The sequence below is a fragment of the Bos grunniens genome, chromosome 11, assembly GCF_055505025.1.
Source record: "Bos grunniens cultivar Pamir isolate PY7600 chromosome 11, Bosgru_T2T1.0, whole genome shotgun sequence".
Classification (NCBI taxonomy): domain Eukaryota; kingdom Metazoa; phylum Chordata; class Mammalia; order Artiodactyla; family Bovidae; genus Bos; species Bos grunniens.
Window position 1 is genome coordinate 92,570,060 of NC_141175.1, and position 15,414 is coordinate 92,585,473.

Consider the following 15,414-nt stretch of genomic DNA (forward strand, 5'->3'; position numbering starts at 1 on the left):
GGAAAGACAGGAAAACTTCACAAGAAAGCCACAGATTAGATATGAAGCAAACTAAAATGTGGCTTGATCTTGAACAGCTGATGGGATTCAAGGAAAGGGACATTCTCTTAGGTTGCAGAGGTCAAAAAGTGGACTCAGGAAGGAGGAAATGTCCTACAACAGCACCTGCTGCACTGAGTAATATTTACACAGTGATAACAAAGCAAATGTTGCTTACTGCCGTTCAAAGTTTAGAATCTGTTATAGACAAAACATTGCATATCTATTTATAGCTACAGAACAGAGTGTAGTTGTCGTTAACCTCAATGTCATAAAACTAAAGAAAGCAAAAGTGAAGCTGACAGAGGCTGGGTGGAAGAGAAAACGAAAGGTGGGTTTGATAATGGTTTCATCTTACATACAGGGGAGACAAGAGCTATTTTTTTTTTAAAGATGATAAACAAGACATGGGAGTTTATCTCAAATTATAAAGACTTCCAGTAAAGAAAATATAACTACTAAAAAGGGAGAGAAGGAAGAGTAACTTAAGTCCTTATCTTTCAAAGGGAGGAGTATATATGTCTACAACTGATACAGCAAGAAATATTGACATAGGAATATTATTCAGAGTTATAAAGACTACCTGGGAAACAAAACAAAACGAATTGCCCCAGAAAAGTAATACTGGGACGAGTGGTGAAGGAATGGCAGAGAGGGCTGTGACATTTCATTGTAAGTCCTCTCAACTGGCTAATTTTTTTAACTAAATAGCATAAGAGATTTGCACAGAACGTGAACCATTAACAGGCTGAATGCTTAACCATGTTTTTAATATTTTTTGAATTTGTTTTTGATGAGATTTCCTAATGTCTTTATTACACTTAAAATCCTTTCATAATTTGTGTAGAAGCTACACAAGTTGGTTCTGTTTCATATTCAATCTACTGAATACTGACTTTTGTCCACTTTCCTATAATCTAGTGTATCTATAATCTTGTATAAAAAATCTCTCATTTGCTATATTATGAAACAAGGGTGGGATATTTATGAAGCAGATAGTAACAAAGTTCTGGTCCAGCTTTTTTTTTTTTTTTTTCTGGTCCAGTTTTTGTGCCTACAAAATCGAAGGGAAAACCATAAAAAGACTCAGAATAGATTGCATAAACAAATATATATTGAGTACATATTAACTCCCAGGCACAAGGCTAGCTGATAATATACTGCATCAAGACAAGACCAGAAGAATTATTTTTATTATCACTTTATCTGAAATTTTAGAAAATGTGTTCATTTAGTGCAGGATTTCTCAACTTTGGCACTATTGACATGTTGGACCACATAGTTTGTTGTTGAGTGTCTGTCCTGTGCTTTGTAGACATTTAGCAGCATCCCTGGTTTCTACCATTAGAGGTCAATAATATGTCCTCCCCTCTCCCGTTCTTCCAATAGTGACAACCAAAACTGTCTCCAGATTTTGTACCTGGTTGAGAATCATTGGGTGTGATCATATTTTTAAAGAACAATTTAATTTTAGAGATGCTACTACTGTGTCAACCTTATTTCTTTTGTGATGAATTTGTCTTACATATTGTCTCATTACATTTGACTTGAGAAACATAGCCACAATGGACTTTGATTCTTAGATGAGATAAATGTAATCTTTAACACTGCAGTTGAGTGGCATTTTCAACTAACTTATGAATAGCAAAACAAATATGACTTGCTATTTTTAGCTTAGGGAGTCTATCTTAAACCATACATGCTGGTACAACTGTGAAATCTAAGCTTTTAGGATTTCTCCTGAGTTAACCAGATGGCATGCTTATGGTCTGCCTACAAAATCTTTCCTTTCTTTTCAAATAAGCTATTTTTCACTTTCCACTTTAAGATCATATACTTTTAGATTCTTTCCAAGTGAGAAAAAAAGTCCAGGCTACATTAGACACTAAAGTAAATGATCACAAGTCCTGAGATTCCTGGGACTTATAAATCCAAGGAAAATGTCACCTATCTCCATGTTTTTACCCTCACCTTGTTGTATCTTCATGTAACCTTAGCTTCTAATCTATCCTTACAGTAACAGCAAATGCACATATACTCCTTATTTCCCAGGCATCATTCTAAGCTCCTTCACATTTATTTAAACTGCTTTTCACTTTATTGAGGCATAACTGATATACAAAACTGCACATATTTAAAGTATATGAAAAAAATAAATAAAGTATATGATTCGGTAAGTTTGCACATGTGTACAACCGTGAAACCATCACAATCAAAGCAATAAACATATCTATAGAAGTAAGATGTTTTATTTTGACTTAATTTCAGACAGAAAAATTACAAGAATAGTACAAAGAGCTACTGGATATCTTTCACCAAGATTCAGCGGTTGTTCCCACTTTACTACATTTGATTCTCTCTTCCCCCTCTCTATACCTATGTGTGTCTATAATATGTAATTTTTTCCTCAACCACTTTAGAATGTTACATTATGCCATTTTACCTCTAAATACCTCAGTGTAGTGTTTTTCCTAAAACCAAGGAAATTGACATTATTATGACATCTAATTTACATTCAGACCTCACCATTTGTCCTAAAAACGTCCTTTAAATCAGAAGATGATCCAAGATGAATATGTGCATTCAATTGCTATGCCTCTTTGTCATCCTTTAGTCTGGCACAGTCTCAGTCTCTCTGCAGAGAATGACACTGACATTTTTGACAACTACAGGACACTGGTGTTGTGGACTGTTTCTCTTTGAATTTGTGTGATAATTCTTCATGAAAGAGATTCAGGCTATGCAATGTGGCAAGAACACCACAGAAGTGATGGTGAGTTCTTGCCAGTGCTTCAAAAGACATGTGATACTGGTTTTCCCCAATATGAGTGATACTATCCTTGACATTGGTTAAGGCATGATCAGCCAGATTTCCCCACTGTCTTTTGTAGTTAATAGGTATCTTGTAGAGAGATACTTTGAGATTATGTAAATACTTTGTTATCCTCAAATTTTCACCCACCAGTTTTAGCACCCATTATTATTACTGATAGTTTCATTAGAAAACAATGATTTTCTAATTTTATCATCTCTTCTACATGGCTTTCTACTTTAAAAATGAACTTTCTTTACCTAGCTACCTATGTATCTACCTGTCTATATGTCTGTCTAGTTCTATCAGTGTGGTCCTACTCTTTACTCAGTTAGTTATATTCCTTTGCTTTGTTTCATTTTTATTTTGATGTCAGACTGTTAGAGTCAGTCAAATGAGAGTTCCTTCAAACAGGTTTCTGTGATTGACATAGCTCAAAAAGATGTCCCAGGCCTGGAATCAAGTCTTGGTTGTTTTGAATGGTATTCAAAAGCCACCATCTGCATGCTGGGTGCTTATTGCTATTGGGCTCTGTGAGCAGACAAATGGGAACTGGATGTATTTATAGACATTTATACATACGTATCTGTGTGTACATACATACATGTATACACATACCTTATCTTATTGCACTTCATTTTATTGTGCTTCACAGATAACACATCAAATTGAAAACTGAATCAATGAATACATAAAATTGAAAGTTTGTGGGAACACTGCAGCAAGAAAATCTATCACCACCATTTTTCCAAAAGCATTTGTTTACTTCATGTCTCTGTGCCACATTTTGGTAATTCTCATAACATGTCAAACACTTCCATTATTATTATATTTGTTATGGTGATGTTTGATCAGTGATCTTTTATGTTACTATTGTAAAAATATTACAACTTGATGAAGACTCGAATGATGATTAGCATTTCTTCCAAGAAAGTATTTTTAAAGTATGTATATTGTTTTGAGACATAATACTGTTGCATACAATAAGCTGCATTATAGGGTAAATGTAACTTTTATATGCACTGGGAAACAAAAAAATTTGTGTGGATTGCTTTATTGCAGTATTCGCTTTATTGTGGTGGTCTAGAATCAAACTCAAACTTGCAGTATTCCCAAGGTCTGTATTAATTCCCAATGTCTGTACTAATATTTATCCATTGTTATAATCCTATGAAGCATCTACAATTTTTATTATTTTCATTTTACAGCTAAAGAAACTGAGGCATAGAAAACATTAAATAACTTGCTAAGGATCTTCCAGTCAAGTCAGAAGGCTGAGATTGGAACTTAGGCAGTCTGGTTGCAGGCTTACCCTCTAAGCATAACTATTCAAAGACAAAATTTTCCCAGGGTTGAGAAGGAAGTTTATCCAACATGATCTAAAATTTTTACTGAGTTCCTTGACTTTAATGTCATATCCCATTTATTACTTGGGGAAAAGTAAAGGATGTCCTGCTCATCTGGGAACCAAATCTGAGCAATAGACTTGACACACAATTGCTTCTTCATTCAGAAAACTAAAGGTGTGCAACTGCAAACTTCCTACGCACCAAGAAATACCTCATGGTGGGATATCGGAATGTTTTAAAAACCTATCCAGAGAATACCTGCTTTGCTCAAGATTACGTTGCTCTGAAGGAAACAAAAATCCTAAGAATGACTTAGAAAGCCAAATTTAAGACCGTGATGATACCAGTATGAATTTATCCTTGGAAGATTTTATAAAAGCAAAAAGAAGGTTGAATATAAATTTGACATATACCTTATGTCTAATTTGGGGCGTGGTATCATGAAAATTTTTAAAAATTCATGTGATACCAAAGCCAGTGATTCTTAAAGGAAATACAAAAGGATAGGGAAGTTTTTATGATGATATTCTAACAAAGTAAGTGCCTGTGATTCCATAAAGCAACCAAAGTGCCAGGAATGGAGCTCTCAGTTGAACTCAGACAAACTCACAAATCAAGGATGAATAAAAAACACAAGACAAACCCTAAGGATACTGTAGTAGGGCACACCACAAATGATCTCTGTATAGATGTATACATACCTTGAAACTTGACATATTGCAGGTTAGTGGGGATGTGTTCAATTATTTACTAAATATTGCTTGGACAATTAGTTATCTATATAGAAAATAATAATATTTGTTCCTACTTCACACCATAAGCAAAAATAATTACCAGGAGAATTAAAGCCCTCAATATGAAAAGCAGAAATTTTACACACAGGTATGCTGAGGTTAGGGAGAATATCCTCCTGACTTTAGGACAGAAGAGCTGTTTGTTGTTGGTTTTTTTCTTTAAACAAAATTAAAGCGCACATGCAAGAAAATGACATTTGATTATGTTAAAGTTTGGAAACTGTACATCTTTAAAACATTCCCAAAGTAAAAAAACAAGCTGAAGACTGGAAGACTATTTGCAAATGCAAATGAATGACAAGGAATTAAGTTTCTTGAATACATAAAGAAACTCGTACAAATTAATACAAGACAACCCAATACTGTAAAATAGTAATATCAAGAATAATGATGACATATGGTATTAACACATAAGAGTCTTTTACAGAAAGCTGCTGCTGCTGCTAAGTCACTTCAGTCGTGTCCAACTGTGTGTGACCCCACAGACGGCAGCCACAAGGCTCCCCCATCCCTGGGATTCTCCAGGCAAGAACACTGGAGTGGGTTGCCATTTCCTTCTCCAATGCATGAAAGTGAAAAGTGAAAGTGAAGTTGCTCAGTCGCGTCCGACTCCCAGCGACCCCACAGACTGCAGCCTACCAGGCTCCTCCATCCATGGGACTTTCCAGGCAAAGTACTGGAGTGGGGTGCCATTGCCTTCTCCAACAGAAAGCTGAATAGTCAACAAATATATGAAAAGATGCTCCACTTCAATGGTAATCAGGGATGTTCAAACCATGATCAAGTACAATTAGATTGGAAAGTTAAGAATTCTGAGAATGTTAAACATTAATGAAGATGGGAAGCAAGAGAAAAGTTCTGCTAAGAGAGTATGGTGCTTTGAGAGTATTCACTTTGGAGAGCAATTTGGCAGCTTATATTGAGCTAGAAGATGCATGTGCCTTCAGTCAATCAGTTCAGTTGTTCAGTCGTGTCCAATTCATTGCCACCCCATGGGCTGCAGCACGCCAGGCTTCCCTGTCCATCACCAACTCCTGGAGTCTACTCAAGCTCATGTCCATTGCATCGGTGATGCCATCCAACCATCTCATTCTTTGTCGTCCCCTTCTCTGCCAGCCTTCAATCTTTCCCAGAATCAGGGTCTTTTCCAATGAGTTGGTCTTCACATCAGGTGGCCAAAGTATTGGAGTTTCAGCTACAGCATCAGGACTGATTTCCTTTAGGATGGATGGGTTGGATCTCCTTGCAGTCCAAAGGACTCTCAAGAGTCTTCTCCAACACCACAGTTCAAAAGCATCAATTCTTCAGCACTCAGCTTTCTTTATAGTCCAACTCTCACATCCATACATGACTACTGGAAAAACCACAGGTTTGACTAGATGGACCTTTGTTGGCAAAGTAATGTCTCTGCTTTTTCATATGCTGTCTAGGTTGGTCAGTTTTTCTTCCAAGGAGCAAGCAAGCATTTTTAAATGTTATGGCTGCAGTCACCATCTGTAGGGATCTTGGACCCCCCAAAAATAAAGTCTCTCACTGTTTCCATTCTTTCCCCATCTATTTGCCATGAAGTGATGGGGCCAGATGCCATGATCTTCGTTTTCTGAATGTTGAGTTTTAACCAACTTTTTCACTCTCCTCTTTCACTTTCATCAAGAGGTTCTTTAATTCTTCACTTTCTGCCATAAGGGTGGTGTCATCTGCATATCTGAAGTTATTGATATTTCTCGTGGCAATCTGGATTCCAGCTTGTGCTTCCTCCAGCCTGGCATTTCGCATGACGTACTCTGCATATAAGTGAAATAAGCAGGGTAACAATACACAGCCTTGATGTACTCCTTTCCTGATTTGGAACCAGTCTCTGTTGTTCCATGTCCAGTTCTGTCACTTCTTGACCTACATACAGATTTCTCAGGAGCCAGGTCAGGTGGTCTGGTATTCCCATCTCTTTTAAGAATTTTCCAAAATTTGTTGTGGTCCACACAGTCAAAAGCTTTGGTGTAGTCAATAAAGCAAAAGTAGATATTTTTCTGGAATTCTCTTGCTTTTCCAATGATTCAAGTGATGTTGGCAATTTGATCTCTGGTTCCTCTGCCTTTTCTAAAACCAGCTTGAACATCTGGAAGTTCACAGTTCATGTACTGTTGAAGCCTGGCTTGGAGAATTTTGAGCATTACTTTGCTATCATGTGAGATGAGTGCAATTGTGTGGTAGTTTGAGCATTCTTTGGCATTGCCTTTCTTTGGGATTGGAATGAAAACTGACCTTTTCCAGTCCTATGGCCACTGCTGAGCTTTCCAAATTTGCTGGCATATTGAGTGCAGCATTTTCACAGCATCATCTTTCAGGATTTGAAATAGCTCAACTGGAATTCCATCACCTGCACTAGCTTTGTTCATAATGATGCTTCCTAAGGCCCACTTGACCTCACATTCCAGGATTTCTGGCTCTAGGTGAGTGATCTCACCATCATGGTTATCTGGGTCATGAAGATCTTTTTTGTATAGTTCTTCTGTGTATTCTTGCCACTTCTTAATATCTTCCGCTTCTGTTGGTCCATACCATTTCTGTCCTTTATCGAGCTCATCTTTGCATGAAATATTCCCTTGGTATCTCTAATTTTCTTGAAGAGATCTCTAGTCTTTCCCACTGTGCCCTGGGACCTCCTAATTCTACTCCTAGTTAAAATTTCCTTTAGAAAAATGTACTAGGAGAAAGAATGTGCATAGCACATCGTATGTAATAGCAAATATTTGGCAACAACCTAAATGCCCCATCCACTGGAGAATGGGAAATAAATACTATATGGTATATTCAGTTTAACAAATTCTCTAAGCTGTGGAAATGAGTAAAATTTACAGCTATCTGCATCTCCACATATGGAGGATGCAAAAGAATATATAAATACTCCATTGACATAAAATTTTTAAACATACAAATAAATCCTACATATACTGCTTAAGAATACACACACACACACACACACATAGTTAAATTATAAGAAAAAACACGGAAATGAAAAATCACCAAATTTAGGAGTTGGCATTTTCGTTGGGGGGATGAAATAAATTATTGGTAAATTTTAAGTTCTTTATTTAACACAGGTGCTGATTTTATTAATCTGCATTCTTTTTATGATGTTGAAATGTTCTGTAGTATATTTAAAGATGAATCACTTTGGTCTTATTTTCCTGACTGTAGGCACACCATGATACAAACATAGTTCATCATGATAGAAATGTGTTACCCCTTTTCCAATTAAGCTTTTTTTAAAAGAACTTTTTATTTTAATTGGAGGCTAATTACAACACTGTAGTGGTTTTTGCCATACATTGACATGAATCAGCCATGGGTGTACATGTGTTCCCCATCCTGAACCCCCCTCCCACCGCCCTCCCCATCCTATCCCTCAGGGTCATCCCAGTGCACTGGCCCTGAGTGCCCTGTCTCATGCATCAAACCTGGACTGGTAATCTATTTCATGTATGATAATATACATGTTTCAATGTTATTCTCTCAAATCATTCCACCCTCACCTTCTCCCACAGAGTCCAAAAGTCTGTTCTTTACATCTGTCTCTCTTTTGCTGTCTTGCATCGTTACCATCTTTCTAAATTCCATATATATGCATTAATATACTGTATTGGTGTTTTTCTTTCTGACTTACTTCACTGTGTAATAGGCTCCAGTTTCATCTATCTTATTAGAACTGACTCAAATGCATTCCTTTTTATAGTTGAGTAATTTTCTATTGTGTATATGTACCACAGCTTTCTTATCCATTCATCTGCCAATAGACATTTAGGTTGCTTCCATGTCCTAGCTATTGTAATCAGTGCTACGATGAACACTGGGGTACACGTCTCTATCAATTCTGGTTTCCTTGGTGTGTATGCCCAGCAGTGATTGCTGGGTCATACGGCAATTCTATTTCCAGTTTATTTAAGGAATCTCCACACTGTTCTCCATAGTGGCTGTACTAGTTTGCATCCCCACAACAGTGTAAGAGGGTTCCTTTTTCTCCATACCCTCTCCAGCATTTGTTTGTAGACTTTCTGATAGTAGCCATTCTGACCAGCATGAGATGGTACCTCACTGTGGTTTTGATTTGCATTTCTCTGATAATGAGTGATGTTGAGCATCTTTTCATGTGTTTGTTAGCCATCTGTACATCTTCTTTGCAGAAATGTCCATTTAGTTCTTTGGCCCATTGTTTGATTGGGTTTATTTTTCTGGTATTGAGCTGCATGAGCTGCTTGTATATTTTTGAGATTAATTATCAGTTGCTTCATTTGCTTTTTCTCCTATTCTGAAGGCTGTCCTTTCACCTTGCTTATAGTTTCCTTCATTGTGCCAAAGCTTTTATGTTTAATTAGGTTCCATTTGCTTATTTTTGCTTTTATTTCCATTACTCTAGGAGGTGGGTCATAGAGGATCTTAGCTGTGATTTATGTCAGAGTGTTTTGCTTATGTTTTCCTATAGGAGTTTTCTAGTTTCTGGTCTTAAGATCTTTAATCCAGTTTGAGTTTATTTTTGTGTATGGTGTTAGAAAGTGTTCTGGTTTCATTCTTTTCCAGGTGGTTGACCAGCTTTCCCAGCACCACTTATTAAAGAGATGGTCTTTTCTCCATTGTGTATTTTTGCCTCCTTTGTCAAAAATAAGTTGTCCATAGGTGCATGGATTTATCTCTGGGCTATTTTGTTACATTGATCTATATTTCTGTCTTTGTGCCAGTACTATACTGTCTTGATGACTGTAGCATTGTAGCAGTCTGAAGTCAGGCAGGTTGATTTCTCCAGTTCCAGTCTTCTCAAGATTGCTTTGCCTATTCGAGGTTTTTTGTATTTCTATACAAATTGTGAAATAATTTGTTCTAGGTCTGTGAAAAATACTGTTGGTAGCCTGACAGGGATTGCATTGAATCTAAAGATTGCTTTGGGTAGTACACTCATTTTCACAATATTGATTCTTCCAAGTCTTCCAAACCATGAACATGGTATATTTCTCCATCTATTTGTGTCTTCTTTCATCAGTGTTCTATAATTTTCTGTATGTAGTTCTTGTTTCTTTATATAGATTTATTCCTAAGTATTTTATTTTTTTCATCACAATGGTGAATGGGTTTATTTTCTTAATTTGTTTTCTCATTGTTAGTGTGTAGGAAAGGACTTCTGTGTATTAACTTTATATCCTGAAACTTTATGATATTCATTGATTAGCTCTAGTAACTTTCTGGTGGTGCCTTTAGGGTTTTCTATGTATAGAATCATGTCATCTGCAAACAGATGATCATGTCATCTACCTCTTCTTTTCCAATCTGATTCCCTTTTTCTTCTCTGATTGCTGTAGCTACAACTTCCAAAACTATGTTGAATAGTAGTGATGAGAGTTGGCACCCTTGACTTGTTCCTGACTTTAGGGGAAATGTTTTCCATTTTTCACCATTGAGGATGTTTGTTTTTATCATATATGGCTTTTATCATGTTGAGGTATTCCAATCAAGCTTTATGTTCTAGAATTTGGACTCCTCTCCACTGGGGTGTGTGCAGGAAGTGGGGAGGGTCTGTTGTGGCTCCTTCAGTGCTTGTCATGGGAAAAAAAAAAAAAATTCTTTCAGGGTTTTGTTGCAAAGGAATTAATCTGGGTTGGGAAGATCTCCTGGAGAAGGAAATGGCAACCCACTCCAATATTCTTGCCTGGAAAATCCCATAGATGGAGGAGCCTGGTTGGCTACAGTCCATGGGGTCACAAAGAGTCAGACACGACTGAGCGACTTCACTTTCACTTTCAAGAATGGAAGAAGGATGTGGTACTGGTACTGGGATGGAAAAGCAGCAGTCTGATTAGAGAAAATGGAGGCGTCCTGGGGACTAGGTTTGGGGGATTTTCTTAAGACATTTAGATCAATCTCTCTTGGGTGGTCATACCAGGATGGTCAAGGCTGGTGTAAACTGCAGGGACCTTGAGAGCAAAGCATAAGTCTCTGTGTTGTGTCAGCCTATGATTAGAACAGAAATGGCAGTGAGGGCATCTCAGTGGCCCTCACAGAGCAACAGGGCCTACTAGAGAAAGGTGTGCCATCCCCAGCCAGCAAGAGCATCCTCTAGAAGGTGTGGAAACAATGAAGCACACCCAACCTTGGCATGAGATAAGGCCAAGGGTTCTTTTAGGAGTCAATGAAGGGGTTAGGGAACCCAGTTTCTGACCCACATTAGAAGTTCTTTAGCTAGCCCTGAGGAAGCTCAGGTTAGATTTAACTTACTTTAGAAAAACAGGAAAACGTGACGTTTCTTGTAACTGAAAGATTACACATTAATGTCAGAAAGCTACCACACAGAATAAGCAAAGGCTAGAGACTATAAGGAACAGGTCCAAATCCAAAGAACAGAGTTCGCGGTCAATAGATAATTGGAAGCAAACAGCTAAGGGTCTCTTTTTCCCTTCTTCTCAAGGGAAAAAAATAACCTTCAAACTAATGGGCCAGAACAATGGTAAAACAAGGAAATTCAGGTTCCCCAATAAGTGAGTAACAGAAGCACTAGATGAACCAAGGAAGCATTAGATGAACCAAAGAAGCAAACTCCACAGCAGACTCCACTGTCAACTTGGAGGGTCAGATCATCAGAGGGAGAAAAATCCCACCGACTGCCAGTTAGACCACAGCCAGATTTGAGGAACAGTGTGAAACTACTCATGAGTGAGAGAAATTAGCTTTCAGGTAACCATACTTTTTTTTTTCTCGCTGTGCAGCACATGGGGTCTCAGTTCCCCAACCAGGGATTGAAACTGCGCCCTCTATATTAGAAATATGGAGGACTAACCACTGGACTGCAAGGAAAGTCCCAGGTAACCATATTCTGTAACAAGTTGTTTATATATATGACAACTCATCTACAGAAAAACTTTCATTCCTTATGCTTTAAAAGGTAAGTACTACAAAACCATTTTCTTATATAGGTTTCTGAAAATCAATAAGCACTAAAGTATACTTACAATCAGTTCAGTTCAGTTCAGTCGCTCAGTCATGTCTGACTCTTTGTGACCCCATGAATTGCAGCATGCCAGGCCTCCCTGTCCATCACCAACTCCAGTTCACTCAGACTCACGTCCATCGAGTCAGTGATGCCATCAAGCCATCTCATCCTCTGTCGTCACCTTCTCCTCCTGCCCCCAATCCCTCCCAGCATCACAGTCTTTTCCAATGAGTCAACTCTTCGCATGAGGTGGCCAAAGTACTGGAGTTTCAGCTTTAGCATCATTCCTTCCAAAGAAATCCCAGGGCTGATCTCCTTCAGAATGGACTGGTTGGATCTCCTTGCAGTCCAAGGGACTCTCAAGAGTCTTCTCCAACACCACAGTTCAAAAGCATCAATTCTTTGCCGCTCAGCCTTCTTCACAGTCCAACTCTCACATCCATACATGACCACAGGAAAAACCATAGCCTTGACTAGATGGACCTTTGTTGGCAAAGTAATGTCTCTGCTTTTGAATATGTTATCTAGGTTAGTCATAACTTTCCTTCCAAGGAGTAAGCGTTTTTTAACTTCATGGCTGCAGTCACCACCTGCAGTGATTTTGGAGCCCAGAAAAATAAAGTCTGACACTGTTTCCAAGGTTTCCCCATCTATTTCCCATGAAGTGATGGGACCGCATGCCATGATCTTCATTTTCTGAATGTTTAGCTTTAAGCCAACTTTTTCACTCTCCACTTTCACTTTCATCAAGAGGCTTTTTAGTTCCTCCTCACTTTCTGCCATAAGGGTGGTGTCATCTGCATATCTGAGGTTGCTGATATTTCTCCCGGCAATCTTGATTCCAGCTTGTGTTTCTTCCAGTCCAGCGTTTCTCATGATGTACTCTGCATAGAAGTTAAACAAGCAGGGTGACAATATACAGCCTTGATGTACTCCTTTTCCGAATTGGAACCAGTCTGTTGTTCCATGTCCAGTTCTAACTGTTGCTTCCTGACCTGCATACAGATTTCTGAAGAGGCAGGTCAGCTGGTCTGGTATTCCCATCTCTTTCAGAATTTGCCACAGTTTATTGTGATCCACACATTCAAACGACTTTGGCATAGTCATTAAAGCAGAAATAGATGTTTTTCTGGAACTCTCTTGCTTTTTCCATGATCCAGTGGATGTTGGCAATTTGTCTCTGGTTCCTCTGCCTTTTCTACAACCAGTTTGAACATCAGGAAGTTCACGGTTCACATATTGCTGAAGCCTGGCTTGGAGAATTTTGAGCATTACTTTACTAGCATGTGAGATGAGTGCAACTGTGTGGTAGTTTGAGCATTCTTTGGCATTGCCTTTCTTTGGGATTGGAACGAAAACTGACCTTTTCCAGTCCTGTGGCCACTGCTGAGTTTTCCAAATTTGCTGGCATATTGAGTGCAGCACTTTCACAGCATCAAATAAGATTACACAAAATTTACTTACATAAAATGTCCATGTTTTAAGACTATGTATAAGGAACCAAAAAAATAAAGTGTATTTGGGTTCTCCAGAGAAACAGCACCAATAGGAAGTGTGTGTTTGTATATAATATTTTACTCTTAATAAAAAAAGATGCCAGAGTGCTCTCCAGTCCCTTCAGCCACATGAAGGTACAATGTGAAGTCTGAACACCAAGAAACAATAGTTCTTAGGGACAAACACTTTTAAAAGCATACCTATGGTCCTAAGAAACCCATAAGTCTAGGGATACTTACTATAACTGCAAAAAACTGAATACATCTTAATGACCTCTGAGAAAGGGCTAAGTTATATTGTAAATTCTACTTAACAGCAGCGATAATAAAATTCCTCTACAAATATTTTTAAAACGTGAGGCTTAAATGCTCATTGACACATACATTTTTATATATATATATATACACACATATATATTCAAGGAGATTTATTAAAAGGAATTAGCTCACAAGCTTATAAAGGCTGACAGGTCCCAAGATATGGAGGGTAAGCAGGCAAGTTGGAGACCCAGGAGACAAAGGTGTACCTCCAGTCCAAAGGCCAGCAGGCTCAATTGAGGAGTTCTGAATTGAAGGTCAGGAAAAAACATGTCCTAACCAGAGGCAGTTGGGCAGGAGGAATTCTTACTGTGGTCAGGGTGAAGAGGGGCAGCCCTTCTGTCCTCCTCAGGCCTTTAAGTCCACCCACCTTGCTGTGTTAAGTCGCTTTAGTCGTGTCCATCTCTTTGTGATACTATGGACTGTGGACTGCCAGGCTGCTCTGTCCATGAGATTCTCTAGGCAAGAATAGTGAGTGGATTGCCATGCCATCCTCCAGGGGATCTTCCCGATTCAGGGATTGACCCTGAGTCTCTTGCATCATAGGCGGATTCTTTACCGCTGGGCCATCAGGGAAGCACCCCACCCACCTTAGGGAAGGCAATCTGTTTTACTCAAGTCTGTATTTAAATGTTAATCTCATCCAAAAAACATTCTCACAGAAACACCCTAATATCTGGGCTCCACATGGCCCAGACAAGTTTACATATAAAGTTAACCGTCACAGAAGGCAATACATCAATATGTTATCAATTAATTGGGTCGTTAATACTTTCACTCGCACTGGCCTTCTATTTTGTTATTTCAAATGGCATATTTCTGTATTTTAATTATTTTTAAAAATTGTACTGAGTTATAATTAATAATCAAGAGACTTCTGTGGTGGTCCAGGGTTAAGAATCTGCCTTCTAATGCAGGAGATGTGGGTTCGATCCCTGGTCAGGGAACTAAGATGCTACAGGGCAACTAAGTCCACATACACTACTCCTGAACCAAATGCCACAACTAGAGAGAAGCCCAAATGCCACACAAATGATTCCGCGTGCCATAACTAAGACTCGATGCAGCCAAAAATAAAGAAATATTAAAAAAACAATTAACAATCAGTATCATATATATTTCCGTATTTCAAATAATTTCTGCTTCTTTTTCATGTTTTCAGTTTCAATCACGTTTAGTTCCTGTCAAATTAATTTATAAACCTCAACTAATAGAACACTGCTCTCTGGAGAACCTAAATAAAGAACTGATATCTTCACCAAATAATTCTAGTAAGGACAACTTTCTAAAAATATTCTCATATTCTAAATGTTTGTTCTCGTATCAAAATCTCTAATGAAGAAAATATACAAGACTTGATAAAATTTCCAAATTACTTTTGTAGTTCTAGCACTACAGGTTGCTACTGAAGCCAGAATATAAAATTCCAATTCTCATTATCACAATTAATCACAAATTCTAAGCTTTTCAGGTATTAACTTTCTCAGAAAAATTTTACCTTTATTTGCTATCACAAACATCACAAAACTACATTTTACTGGGGAAATACTTAAAAGTGATTCATTTATTTACATATTTATAATACCATTTGGAGATACTTTAATTTAGTGTCTTTCAGCCAAATTAAAACATC

General features: G+C 37.9%; 1 long non-coding RNA gene across 2 annotated transcripts in view; it reads left to right on the forward strand.

Annotated features, from left to right (window-relative positions):
* The first annotated feature begins 307 nt into the window (after window positions 1-307).
* Window positions 308-15,414, forward strand: part of LOC147363537 (uncharacterized) — a 38,169-nt gene continuing 23,062 nt past the window's right edge. The window contains exons 1-2 of one of the 2 annotated variants that reach the window (XR_015137260.1): window positions 308-370; window positions 11,744-11,839. This is a non-coding gene — a long non-coding RNA (uncharacterized LOC147363537). The remainder of the gene's footprint in view (window positions 371-11,743; window positions 11,840-15,414) is intronic. The other variant, XR_015137261.1, reaches the window with a different exon arrangement.